Source organism: Adiantum capillus-veneris, chromosome 13 (genome assembly GCF_014529385.1).
Source record: "Adiantum capillus-veneris isolate H3 chromosome 13, ASM1452938v2, whole genome shotgun sequence".
NCBI classification, from domain to species: domain Eukaryota; kingdom Viridiplantae; phylum Streptophyta; class Polypodiopsida; order Polypodiales; family Pteridaceae; genus Adiantum; species Adiantum capillus-veneris.
In genome coordinates this window covers 62864533-62878871 of record NC_140943.1, presented here as the reverse complement: position 1 = coordinate 62878871, position 14339 = coordinate 62864533, and the positions used below count along the sequence as shown (strand labels likewise).

The following is a 14339-nucleotide window of genomic DNA, read 5'->3' as shown; positions in this document are numbered from 1 at the left end:
TTGGGTTCAGAAGGAAAACAAATTTTTAGGGATAAAATTGGGGAAGAAGCTTTATTCCAAGGAAAGAGGAAAATTCTAAAGGTTCAGTTAGTTAAAGCTAGTCGACTCCTAAAAGCCCATAGAAAATTAGGACAACAAATCTATGTAGTAAAGCTTAACACAGTGGACCCTGAGAAAGCAAAAATTGAAAACCCTTGGTTAAGTGAGTTTTCCAATGTATTTCGTGAGGATCTCACCAAGATACCACCAAAAAGGGATATAGATCATGAAAATTGAAGTTCTTCTAGGAAGTGTACCTGTGTCAAAAAGACCCTATAAAATGTCCTTACCTGAAGTGATTGAGCTAAAAGAACAACTTTGCCAGTTATTGGAACAAGGATATATTGGACCCAGCAATTCAAGCTGGGGAGCACTTAACGTTTTATTTCAAAAGAAGAAGGACGGAACTCTTTGACTATGTATTGACTACAAAGGATTGAACCAGGTTACGATAAAGAACAAGTACTCGATCCCTCGCATCGACGAATTACTAGATCAACCTCATGGAGCTAAAGTCTTTACAAAGATAGACCTAAGGTCAGGTTACTATTAGATTTTTTTTAGGGAAGTGAACATTCTGAAGATAGCATTTAATACTCGCTATGGACATTATGAGTTCATTGTTATGCCTTTTGGATTGAAGAATGCCCCAGCAATCTTCAATCATATTATGGAAGATATATTCAAAGAACACCTAGATGATTTTGTCCTCATGTTTTTTGATGATATTCTAGTTTAATCAAAGGACAAAGAACAACATGAGGGTCATGTACAAAATTTTTTGGAGATCCTACGCCAGCATAAGTTGTACGCTAAGGAGAGCACGTGTATCTTTTCATCCCCAAAGATCAAATACTTGGATTTTATAGTATCAACTGATGGAATTTTAGTGGATCCACCCAAAGTTAAAGATATTGTGGATTGGCCACGACCCTGAAATGTTAGTGAAATCTGAGGATCTCTTGGTATAATAGGCTAGTATTGTATGTTCATCAAAGATTATGCTGCAATTGCTGCCCTTTGACTAATATTTTAAAGAAGGGAACAACGATTCAATGGAATGCTGAACACCATGAGAGTTTTGAAACTCTAAAAAGGCAAGTAGCCTCAACTCCATGCTTAAAGTTACTTGACTTCTCAAAGACTTTTGAAGTGGTTTATAGATGCCAGTGGTATAGCAATTAGTGGAGTGCTTACGCAAGAAGGAAGACCCGTTGCTTTTACCTCTCGAAAGCTAAAGATTCATGAATGAAACTATCCAAATCATGATCTTGAATTATTAGCAGTCATTCATGCCTTAAAGCTATGAAGGCATTATCTATTGGGCCATAGATTTACTTTAGTGTGACTGATCACAAAATCTTGAAGTGGATTTTTACTCAACCTCTACTCAATATGAGACAACGATGGTGGGTTGAATTGCTTCAAGAGTTTGAATTTGATATTTTCCATAGACCAGGCAAGGAGAATTTAGTAGCGGATGCCTTGCACCATAAAGCCTCTGTAAGCTTAATATCTATGCCTAGTAGCCCAGTTTTGGTCAAGGTAAGGGAAGCTGCTCAAGTGGACCCCGATTATCAAAAGAAACTTGCTACCATGAAGGATAAGACACCTTAAAATGAAGCATCATTACAACACTATGATGTCAAAGATGGGTGCTTATATTACAGACATAGATTGTGTGTGCAGAAGAATGCAACCTTAACAAATAACTTTCCTTTATGAAGCTCATGATAGCCCAACATCTGGACATACGGGCTATGCCAAAACTCTCAATACAGTAAGGAAGAGCTTCTTTTGGCAAGGAATGATGTACTACGGTATGTTTGCCAATGCTTAATCTGCCAAAGAGTTAAAGTTGAAAGGGTAAAACACCCATGGAAACTTCAACCTCTGGATATACCTCAAATAAAGTGGGAGTGTATCAGTATGGACTTTGTATCCGACTTACCCAAAGTTCAGGGAGGATATGACTCTGTAACGGTAATCGTGGATATGCTGACTAAAGTTGCACACATCATCTCGATAAAGACTACCTATACTACCTCAAATGTAGACTAACTCTTTGTCAAGGAGATTTTACAACTTCATGGACTTCCAAAACGGATAGTAAGCGGCCGAGATACTAAGCTCCCTTCCAACTTTTGGACTTCACTATTTACAGCCATTGGTACCCAGTTGGATTCTAGTACAGCATATCATCCTCAGACCGATGGTTAAGCCGAACGTGTGAATCAAGTCATTGAAGACATCCTAAGAGCATATTGCGGAAGAGAACCTAGCAATTGGATCCAATACTTGCCCCTAGTGGAATTTTCATATAGTGCATCCCACCATCAAAGTATTGGAATGACACCTTTCTGTGCACTTTATGGTCAAGATTGTTTATCACCTACAAATTTCTTAGATCCAACTATAAGAGTCGAAGCTTCCAAGAAAATGCTAGAAGATATGGAGGTCTAGACTAAGGCAATATGTAAAGACATTCAAGCTGCTAAGGATAAACAAAAGAAGTATGCAAACCAAAACAGATAAAAAAGGACCTTCAAGCCTGGAGATCAAGTTTTCTTGAGAGTAAAACCAAAGAAAAATAATGTATCTTTGGGAAAGTATAAGAAGCTTAGCTACAAATATTGTGGACCCTATCTAATAGAAAAGAGCATAGGAAGTCAAGCCTACATATTCAAGCTACCCTCTCATCACGTTTCATAATATATTCCATGTTAGAAAATTGAAGAAATACATTCCTAGCACAGATTATGTTCTTCATGATGAACAAATTGTAATGCCCACCCACGGAATTATTGAGCTTCAACCTAATAGAATCCTGGAATCTAGGGAAAGGAACCTTAGAAACAGATCCCTTAGAGAGCATCTGATCCAATGGAAGGACTACCTTGAAGAAGATGCTACTTAGGAAGATGAAAGATCCCTTATGAAGGACTACCCAGATTTTCTCCCAAAATGAGGAAATTTTATTTTTCAAGTTGGGGAGAATGTAATACGCCTGACCCCCATACCAACTGTACCCATTGATAAATTGAAAACAATGCAATTTTATTGAACTTAAAGTTTCTATTTTTGAATTTTTGGATTCAATCATAGGCAATAGTTGTGTGTGTCAATGTGTGGCCATTGTACTCCCCTAGACGAGCTTTCCAACGCACCTAACGGCGTCCAAAACAGAGCCCAAATGTGCACTTTAGCTCACATTTAAGCTGACAAAATTTTTTATATGATAAAATTGAAGGGTTAAAGGGCCATGCACTCACCTAACAAGTGTTAGGACATGCATAAAAGACCCCAATTAACTAAATTTGAATTTAATTAACTAAGAGAGGCCCCTCCTCTTGGAGACCTGCCTTCCACCGACGCCTGGAGTTCACTCCAATCTGCATGGGAGCTTCCCTAGCCTATAGAAAGACCCCCAACTCCCTCACAATACACATTGTATACCCAAAAAGCTCTTGAGGAGGAGGAGACTTTGCTGAAATTCACTCACGCATTTGTGCACATACACACACACACACACTCACTCGTGGAGTTAGAGGAAGTTCACACAAGGCAACTCGAGGCGACGAAGTGACAAACTGCGGTCGACATCGTGAAACTTGTAAAGCGGGGCTCGAAGGTAGTAGAATGTTAAATTTAGCATCTACACAAACTCTTGTACGCTTAGGAAAACACTCTCTCTCTTTAGAATTCGTAAATTTTCTCTCTCTAGAAATTCTTGTGTTCCTTAATACTAGGTAGCATGCAACTCTTGCATGTATGATTTTTGCACGCATGAAGCCTTTAGAGATGACATGCTTCTCTGAATTTCATAGAAATCTCACATGCATGCTCATTACGCACCCATATCTACCTTATTTGTGAATGCTTGGGCCTAGATGAGCAAGTATCATTAAAGAGATTATACATTGTCCATAGGTCATTAGATTCAATACACTAGTGATAAGACATTATAAAATTATATAATATTATTGAATTTACTAATTGGAAACTAATTATTAACCAATTAACAATTAAGTACATATCTGATCAATGTTTTTGTATCATTGATTTTATCATTTTTAAAATTACTCAAATATTAAGAAAAAATGATTTAATTTATTTTTGAATTTTTAGAGATAATTTTAGCATTAAAAAATACTTTCAGACAGAAATAAATAGAAATTGCACTAGAAATAGGTAATTTCAACCTAATAAAATTAGGGAAAAATTAGCAAATACCATTTGGATATTTTTTTTTATTTTTACAAAGATTCTTGAGACTTTTTTCATTGCTTGAAATGATTTTTATGTGCATGGATATTTTTAATAAATAACTTTCTGATAAATTACCTATAAAAGTCGACTTTTCACTTGATTTTTGGGACAAATAGGCCCATGAGATCCTACAAAATTTAACTTATTAAATTATTGAATGTTTTGACTAAACTTAGCCTTGGACACACGCTTAGCATGAGGAACTTCTTTTTCCCACTAATTCTATTTTTGAGCTGCGTAAAAATTCCCCTTGAGTGACTTTTAAGGGCTCACCACCTAATTGTAGAATTGTGGAGAAAATCTTGCACAAATTACCTAGATAGCTTTCTTAAAGGTTCTAAGCTCCACATTAGAAATTAGGATCTACATGCATACATGTCACTCATTAAAAAGCCCATGAAGAGGGCCTAGAACATAAGGTGATAATACAAATATCTTACAAAATGTGGGAATTGCACAAAAAAACCCCTGAAGAGAGCCTAAAACATGGAGACAAGTTATTTAAAATGTAAAAATCATCTAGCTAAACAAAGGAGAGTTAAACCCAAGTCCCTCTCTTGCATCTCCTCCATCGACAATCCATAGTAGGAAGAGAATGGTGTTTAGGAGGGCCTCTTTATTTGGGCAATTTAAGGAAGTCAACCTTTAATATTAAGAAAGTAGACAAATTTTGGATTCAAACATGCAAAACGGCTAGTTTATTTGAATTCAAAGTTTTCCCCCAAAATGGAATTCAAAATCTAGTGGGTAAAACCATATCATGTAGCATATCTATTGAAAGAGCTCAACGTGTAGATTGCAGATCTATGATCTCCACTCAAATCGGAGATCATATATGGGAGTTATCTAAAACCCAAAATCATAATATTTTCCACCTTCTTTTTTGGGGGGAAAAGTGCATCCTTTGATCACTCTTACACACCACCATTCTTGCACACATGGCATACACCTATTTGTCAAAATGTTAATCACCTCCATAAGCTCGTGGAAAATAAAGAGGCCCTCTTACACCCCATCCTCTTCCTAATGATGGGCATCAATTGCTTCTCTTCTAATATTGACACGCATGGGTGAGGTGCCTCTTCCATAGAAGAGTAACCCCCAACATTGGCATCGACCTCGATGACATTGACCACAGATTTTTACATGCTCTTTGGCATTGTTGAGAGTGAGATAGGGAGACAAGTTACAAATTGTTGCTCGTAGTGTTTTTATGCATTTTTTGTGAGTCAATTTTGATTTCCATACCCGTGTTTGGACATGACGCATTTTCTCTGTGGTGTTATCTATTCATAGCCATTGATGGATTTTCTAAATGGTGGGAACGACCTCCAAACAAAGATCAAATGGGTGGCTGACTCTGTTGGGCTAGTAATTACCAAAGGCATCTATTGTGGTATAGCTAGTACAAAACACAATCAATAAGACCCACTCAAAGGGCCATAAATAGGGCTCACTACTCAGTTTTATGGATCCATCTCTCACCAACAAGACTTTTCACTATTACTGCTTTGTATCTTGGAGTTCTTTATGTTGTTATATCTTTGTAACTCTAATCAAGCTCAAAGCAGACATGGCTCGCATTGTTGTACTTGCTTACACTAATCTAAGTACATTCCAATTTCCACTCTCAGTTTCTAGTTCAATCTACATTTTGGTTCTAGTCTCTACATTTCATTTTAGTCTTGTCTAAAGTCTAAGGTTGTGATTAGATTTTAACTAACTCTAGCTAACCAGCCTAGAATAGCTGCCATAAGTGTTCAGCTCACTCCATTTTGGCAATCATGGTGGCTTGAGCTAAGTTTCTCTTGAGAGATGAACTATCTCCCAGTTGGTGTTAGAGCTATCCAAAATCAACCACACCACCCAAAAGAGTTGCATGTGATAGAAGGCCAACTACCAGATTAATAAATAATCCAAACCGTGCTAGCCCATGTAGACGGCTGGCGCGTCACCATGTGGGAACGTGTTCTTAGAAGATGGGCAGTGAATCACTTAGTAATTACTAAAGTAATTACTACGGTAAACCCGAAGCATATAAATAGGGCCCAGTACTTTGATAACGGGTTGGCAATTGTTATCACTTGTATTAGCGCTTTGAGCTCTAATTGCATTTGAGCATCAGTGGCAGTATTATCGGCTACATTTTCCCTCTCTGTAATCATATTCACTGTAATCTCAATCATGATATATATATATATTCCAGTGATATTGACTTCTCAACAGTCTTCTGAATCTGAATCTGAACTTTACTCTAGTCTTTAAGTCTGATTCTCATTTCAGTATTCATATTTCAGTCTAGTCACTGATTTCTGTCTAGTCTGCTGTCTGAACTCTTCCTACTCTAAGTAGCTGAAATCCTCTCAATCATGATATATATATATTCCAGTGATACTGACTTCTCAACAGTCTTCTGAATCTGAATCTGAACTTTAATCTAGTCTTTAAGTCTGATTCTCATTTCAGTATTCATATTTCAGTCTAGTCACTGATTTCTGTCTAGTCTGCTGTCTGAACTCTTCCTACTCTAAGTAGCTGAAATCCTCAACACTGGAATTAGTTGTCTTAAGAGATCAGCTCCAGTTCCATTTTGGCGATCACGGTGGGACTAGCTGGTGAGATGGAAGAGGAAGGAAAGAGTAGTACTACTACAGAAGCATGGCAGTCTGAGAACACTAGATCTTCAAGCTCTGACAATCAGTCTGACCAGGAGCAAGAGGAAATTCAGGTGAAAATTTGCGATAGAATCCAAAAGCTGACTGTAGAGCTGGAGGATATAAGAAAGACCTTACCTGAGGTGGCCAACTTTATCAGGTAGCGTAGGAAGACTAATCAGGTGGCTCATTTCCAGTGTTGCTGGTCTGCCGTTCTTCAGTCTGCTGATGACCCAACTGTTGTTCTGTTTCCTGTCTTTCCTTCCCTTCTTTCTTGAATTTTGGCAAGATTCCAAAATTTCTGAAAAATCCATTTTCTGGTTCTGATGTTGAGCTGAAAAATCCATCGTCTGGTTCTGATGTTGACAATCCATCTTCTCAATGTCAGACTCTGACAATCCACCAGAAGATGGTGAAGGATGCAGAGCTCTAGAAAGCTCACAGATTGCGAGATGCAACTGAAAAGGCGAAGGTTATCTCTCTTTGCCTACTGAAAAGAAAAGTCGCCCCTGAATTCTGAGATAGCACTACCCAGTATCCTTCCATTGGACCGTCTTCCTTTTGCCCTTGCTCTTTGACCGTGTTGGTGCCTGAGAAGTTCCAGCATCAGCATTCTCCTTCTGAATCAGTTGGTAAATGGCCTCCTGCTCCAGCTGATCCTGCCGTTCTATGGTCATCTCTACCTCATAAGGTGTGAGAGAATGATAAATTTTGGTGTAAGGATCATAGAGTGTACGCCTGCCCTTGGTCATTCTGGTTCTGGCCAGTTTATGACAATGCGAAGCAGTATGGATCCATCCTTGTGGAAGAGGCTGATTTGTTTTGACGCGCGCTTTGAAAAGAATCTCAGCCATCTCCCTGTACCGCGGTGCTAGACCCGGCTTTGCTGCAATGTCTTTCTCAGGTAGTTTGGAAGATTCGACTATAAGCTGCAGTAACTGATTAGTAATCCTAGTCAATCCTCTAACCTGAATCTTCCACTGGCCCACACACAGCTGAATCCTTTGTAGCTCTTCCTTTATTTCTTGGATATCATTGATTTGAAGAACATCATTGAACAATGTCTGCCAAGTCTTCCATTCTACAGTTGATCGCTCATACCTATCCTGAAGCTCATCAATTATTTTGAAATATGTGAGTCGATCAACTGGCTCTTGATATTGAGGAGACAGTGCTGGAAAGAATCTTGGCAACTCAGTTTCTCTTGCTGGAACGGCATACAAGAGAACTGGAGAATCAGGCACAAATTCCAGGAAATTCAGAACCGCCTGGTTCTCTTTTTGCATCATCTTCCTAGTAATTCTGACTAGCTGGAATAGGGTACGGAGAGTAGTTGCCTGTGCTCCGACTGACATGCGAGTTTGAGGTCCTCTGCTAGTGGCTGTCTGGTCCTCCAGGATGGCTTTCATTCTCTGGTCCAAAACACCTCTGGCAATTTGCAGTTGAACCAGAACATCCTTAAGTTGGACCCTAACGTCCTTCATACATCCATAAGTTGGTTTGTTACCCAGCAGAAGTTCCAGTTCTAGAGCCAAAGACTGACAATCTTCAGTGGACCGTCTTTGCCAGTGCGGGTTTACCACTTTCTCATCAGCATTGAGTATCCATTCTGGAACGCGTTCCAATAGCTGAACTGTACTGGGATGCGCCGGTAGTCTACAAGCTTCCTTATCATGAAAAGTAGCAGATTTCCAATGTTCTACCATTTCTCTGGCTCCTACATATAGCCTTTGGAACCTTTCTAAATCAGTCCACAGAGTATCATCCTCCAGATACTGTCTGGTGATGGAGGCCTGTTGATGTCTCAGCTGCTTATTTAGGGTAATGAGTTGCAGTGAATGTTGATGATCCTTCACTGGTCCTTCATCCCGAGCCTTCATTTTCCCTTTAGCCTCTCTACTGTGATGGGACTGATCAGGTGGCTCATTTCCAGTGTTGCTGGTCTGTCGTTCTTCAGTCTGCTGATGACCCGACTGTTGTTCTGTTTCCTGTCTTTCCTGCTGTTCCTCAGTCTGGTCAGGTTGGTCTTGTTGTGACTGGCCTCCTTCATCTGGTCCTGTCCCATCATTGCCTGGTCGTGGAGGTGGAGATGGTGGTGGGGCATCATCATCATCCTGTGTGTAGACGGCTGGCGCGTCACCATGTGGGAACGTGTTCTTAGAAGATGGGCAGTGAATCACTTAGTAATTACTACGGTAAACCCGAAGCATATAAATAGGGCCCATTACTTTGATAACGGGTTGGCAATTGTTATCACTTGTATTAGCACTTTGAGCTCTAATTGCATTTGAGCATCAGTGGCAGTATTATCGGCTACATTTTCCCTCTCTGTAATCATGTTCACTGTAATCTCAATCATGATATATATATATATATATATATTCCAGTGATACTGACTTCTCAACAGTCTTCTAAATCTGAATCTGAACTTTACTCCAGTCTTTAAGTCTAATTCTCATTTCAGTATTCATATTTCAGTCTAGTCACTGATTTCTGTCTAGTCTGCTATCTGAACTCTTCCTACTCTAAGTAGCTGAAATCCTTCAACACTGGAATTAGCTGTCTTAAGAGATCAGCTCCAATTCCAGCCCAATCAAAGAAGAGTCAAAGCAAAGCTCTAATACCGAGAGAGAACCCGAGAATGAGATAGATGTTCCTCAAGGACGAAGAATAATTGATGAATCACGAATTCTCAGCATTTGCTCCATTCCAGGCAAAGACATGCAGAGAGAGCAGACAAATGCACTCAATCTCATGGACTTCAACAAAGTAGGAAAGATACTAAGGAATGTGGTGCAACAATGGAAGTCACCAATCAGTGATACATAAATTAGCAAAGCACCCTAAAGAGGACACAATGACTGAGACTGATGTGATAACCATGACTAGGAAGTTGATACAGATCATTATCCTAAGGGGCCATTCAAAGATGGAAAGAGAGTGCACAAAACTAGATCTAGTCACCAAGAACGTTCTATTGACTTGAAAATCTCATTTCTACTTTTTAGAGGAGGAGGAAAGAAAGATGGACTAGATGTACACATCCAGGCCTTCAAATAGTATATTGAACTCATGGACATAGATGAGGACAAATAGGGGGAGTATTTTCCTTTGATGCTAAAAGAGGCAGCTAGGAAATGGTATTACCATTATCTAGCTTGTTAGCTCAAATCCTATAATAAGCTTATTAAAGCTTTTCACTTAGATTATCCAAATAATAGGGGTGATGAGGACATATTATGAAAGCTAGATAAAAGCATGCAAGGAAAATTTTCAATCATAGAAGCTATGTGGAAAAGATTAAGTAACTGACCAGACGATTGTAGGAGCTTTCATAAAAAAGAAGGATGGGATCCTGTCTCCTTAATGGTTTCAAAAGCAAGAAGTTAAGGAAACAAGAAGTTCTAGCACCCACAAAGAAATTCAATGACATGGTCAAGGAGTGCAAAAATGGGAACAACAAGCCAGAAAGTAGAAGGGCCACAAGAAAAGACAATCTAGTGATAGTGAGTCATCACTATCATCAACTATCTAGTGATAGTGAGTCATCAACTAAAGGGTCAGAGTCCAACACTAATTCTAGATCATCTCATAATGACTCATATGAAAAGGTAAATCAAAGAAGAAGGGATCGAGGACCAAAAATCTGGAAGTAATTGTTGGGACGTTAACCTAGCATAGGGAGGACATCAACATAATGTCAATCCAAGGAGTAGGATCCGGCCAGGGCATGGAAACACACAAGTGGCTTGTGCGTGCCAAATGGAGGATTAGAAGGTGAAAACTACACACAAAGAAAGCTACGGAGCGGGTAAAATGTTGCTACGAGGAGTGAGCACACTACTTACTCTACCATTTGGCCTAATCTCTCACACACAAGCTTAATCATGCACTGCTCTCTAATCAATCACTAATCCAACTCTAATCAAGCACACATTGAGCGTAGAATAACATAGAATGACCACACTGGGCACCAACACTCTACACAAGCCTACACACACTTAGTAGCATGCTTAAACAAGAGGTAACTATGAAAAAAGAGAGAGATTAATCAGCAAATCATCCACTAATCTTTGATTAATCAAGCATTGATTACACCATGAGAAAATGAGAGAGAAGAGGTTAGAGTTTAGCTATTGGCATGGGGCCGAATCGTCCATGTACGCGCGTAGAAAGCTCAAGAACTCCATAGCCATCTCCTTCTTCACAAAGCTTATCTCAAGTGAGTAAGAATACCCTTTCACATTGTGTGTTTTGAGTTATATACTCACTAGGCTTTTTAGAAGTGGCCGGGCACCCAAATGGCCAAACTCACTTAATCTGCTATCTGCACTGCCTAGGATCTAAATATCGCTCAATGTTTACAACTTGGAACTCTTGATGAGCCCAAAACATAATTGCAATTCGCATTTGCGGTCATTTGACGAAAAATCCTAAAACTTAAGTGATCATCAATTGTGACCGTAACTCCATAGATAGTCATCAATTCCAACTCTTCTCTGCATCTGTTGCTTGTATTTGCTTCATCTTCATCTTTACTTTGCATCCGCATCATCTGGCCTTGTTAGCATTTACTAAAAATAGTAAATAGCATCTTTGACTGGTCCGTTTGGCCATCGTTGACTTAGCCGCCAAACACTCCCCCCATCCAATTTCAGTGCACATCCTCGTGCGCTGCCTGGTTGGCTGGCACTGGAGAGATTTGAAGTTGGTGGTGAATGTTTTTTTGAAGAGCTGTAAGCTATTGGGTTGACTTGTATGAGATTAGGAATTTGGGTTCAAGTAAATGCAATTGGCTTGAGTTATTATGGGAATAAAGCAAAATAAAAAGCTAGGTATAGTACGTTAGGGTCTGGAAACCCTAGATTACCAATGGGGAAAAACCTCATGGGAAAAAGTGCCCAAAGGTATGTGATCTTATTATGGGAATATACAATGATGGTTGTTTAGGGATTGAATTGAGTGGGCTTATATAAAGAACGTGAAAGTGAATTGTTTAAGCCTTCTGTCCCTTGAAAAGGGTCGATGATCTCCTTGAGTCTGGAGTTGCTTTGTTGCTGCATGTACCTGCAAGGTGAGTGCATGGGTGGAGCAATAAAGAGTGCGTAATGTAAATGTCCAATTATGGGACATTCGATATGCTTGCACAGATTTATGCATGGGTAAGATTATGCTGTGCGAGAGAAGAGTAGTGATGTGTTCTCCTCAGAGTTAATGTAGCTAAAAAAGTAAATTAAATTCATTTTACTAGCTTTCACTACTGTTGAGAAGGGCGTTTGATGCAATGTTTTCCACTCTCCTAATGTGCACAAGTGCCTGTGTGTTTTGTTTTGAACACTTTGCCTCTCCACCATGATTAAAATAATAGATTGACTATGCTCACCTATCCAGAATGAGCGACTTGATATAATTACGCTCAACTCTTCTAGCTTGAGCTGTAGCCTAATTAGCTAGACTCATAGCCCACATAAAAATATTAGGACTTGAAGCTTAGGTCTAACACTTTGCTCATTTATCGGCTCAACAGCCTGACTCTTGACTCTTTTTTTTTTTTGACTTGACTTGACTACTGTCTTGAGCTCTCAACAAAGTATATATCTAGAAATTTAGAGCTCAGATACTCAAAAAGAGGGTTATTAAAGGACCATATTGGCAAAGTAGATTTTTTTGCCATACCTGGGTGACCTTGGTTGTCAAAATTGCTTGTTTTAACTTTTGGTCCATTATCTGAGAAGATTGGCTAGTTTCATTTTGTTGGAAGTGGGAGATGACTTCAATCTTCTTCTGCTCGTTTGTCTGCTTTGTCACCCATAAGTATCTGCTATTTGTTGTTGTCTTATGTTTACAGACGACATATGACGTTTTGGACCTGTATCCTTGATTTGTCGGTGTATGTAGCTGTAATTATCTTCAAGTTGTGTAAAATCTGGTCTTGGTGCCTTGGCTAGCCAGATTTTTTTTTGTCCTTTGTAATATCCCTGCGCTTGAAGTATAAAGTTGATGGCACAAATATTTTTGTCTGTACTTTTGAATTCGATTGTATCTGTTCCTTGCCATTTTTGGGAATCACGGTTGGTAAATTCCCTTGAAGATATGTAGGCCTTCTAGATTGCGAATCGTTTTTGAACCTGTTTCTAGCCCTGTTGTTCCATCTCCTATTTTGAGTTGAATTTGATCTTGATTTACCTGTTTGTTGTTTTGGTTTGAAGCCACTTGCTATTGTGTAGCCTGATATCTTTGGTTTAGGTAACCAAGCATTTGGATGACCACTGTAGTAGCCTTGCTCTTCTAAGCTGTATTGGGAGGCAATCCATCCCATTTGTTTACCTAAATTGTTTGGACTAGGATCATTTACCCAAAATGGATCTTTGACATTGATGTCATTGGCCGCAACATAGGTTTTGATGTGATGCTTGTGTCTTTGTTTACTCTGGGTTGGGTATTTTGGCTGGAAGACCTTTTTATACTTTAGTCTAGATTGTTGGTCTATCTTTCCCTGGGGTGTTGAATCCACAGTTGTTCGCGTTGATTGTTTAGTTGCATTTGTGACTTCCTTGTTGGACTTCTTTGCTTGTGGATGACATGCTTTGGTGAGTTCTGCATCTAAACTGACTTGAACACTCCTTTGTGCCTCTATTTTTGACAATCTGTTTGAGTCTTTAATTTCCTCTTCCAGCTGGACAGAAGTATGTTGACTCTTTTCTCCAGATTCAATGCTTACCGTGGCCTTTGGCTCACATTGCTCTTTATTGATCTGTTTGTAGGTCTTTTGATAGGCTTCATGTGCTTGATGCACCATTTTCTTCTGATTGTTCAAGTTAATTGTGATTTGTGTCACCTTTGGTTCTGTGGCATCTTCCATTGGCGAGATAATATCAGGATCTTTCTTTATGACTGCCTCTGCCCTTTGATTTAAGTCTGCCTTTGAGCACATTGAGATGTCTGTTTCTTGGCTTTGAGACTTGATGTCTGGCTTTGTTGTTCTGAGGGACATTCGTTAGCGCTGAACTATCTGTGCTATTAGCATTATTATGTAGAATCTTTGATTCCACATTTCTGCTTGTTGAAATCTTTAGTGGCAAGTCCTTGACTGCCCGTACCTGCTCTGGTTCTGGGTCATAGATAATTTCTTCATCCACTTCCTCTGACATTGGCTCGTCCGCTGCATCTTTGTTGGATATTTCGACTTCAGTCCTGAAAAATTCCAAGCTATTTGAGACCATCTTTTGTAGCTGATCTTTTTTGGAAGCTGGAGTGAGCACACTACTTACTCTACCATTCGGCCTAATCTCTCACACACAAGCTTAATCACGCACTGCTCTCTAATGAATCACTAATCCAACTCTAATCAAGCACACATTGAGCATAGAATAGCAT

At 39.3% G+C, this 14339-nt stretch overlaps 1 pseudogene; it reads right to left on the bottom strand.

Moving 5' to 3' along the window:
- Positions 1–13448: 13448 nt before the first annotated feature.
- On the bottom strand, positions 13449–14113 carry LOC147444135 (uncharacterized; annotated as a pseudogene).
- Positions 14114–14339: the final 226 nt, after the last annotated feature.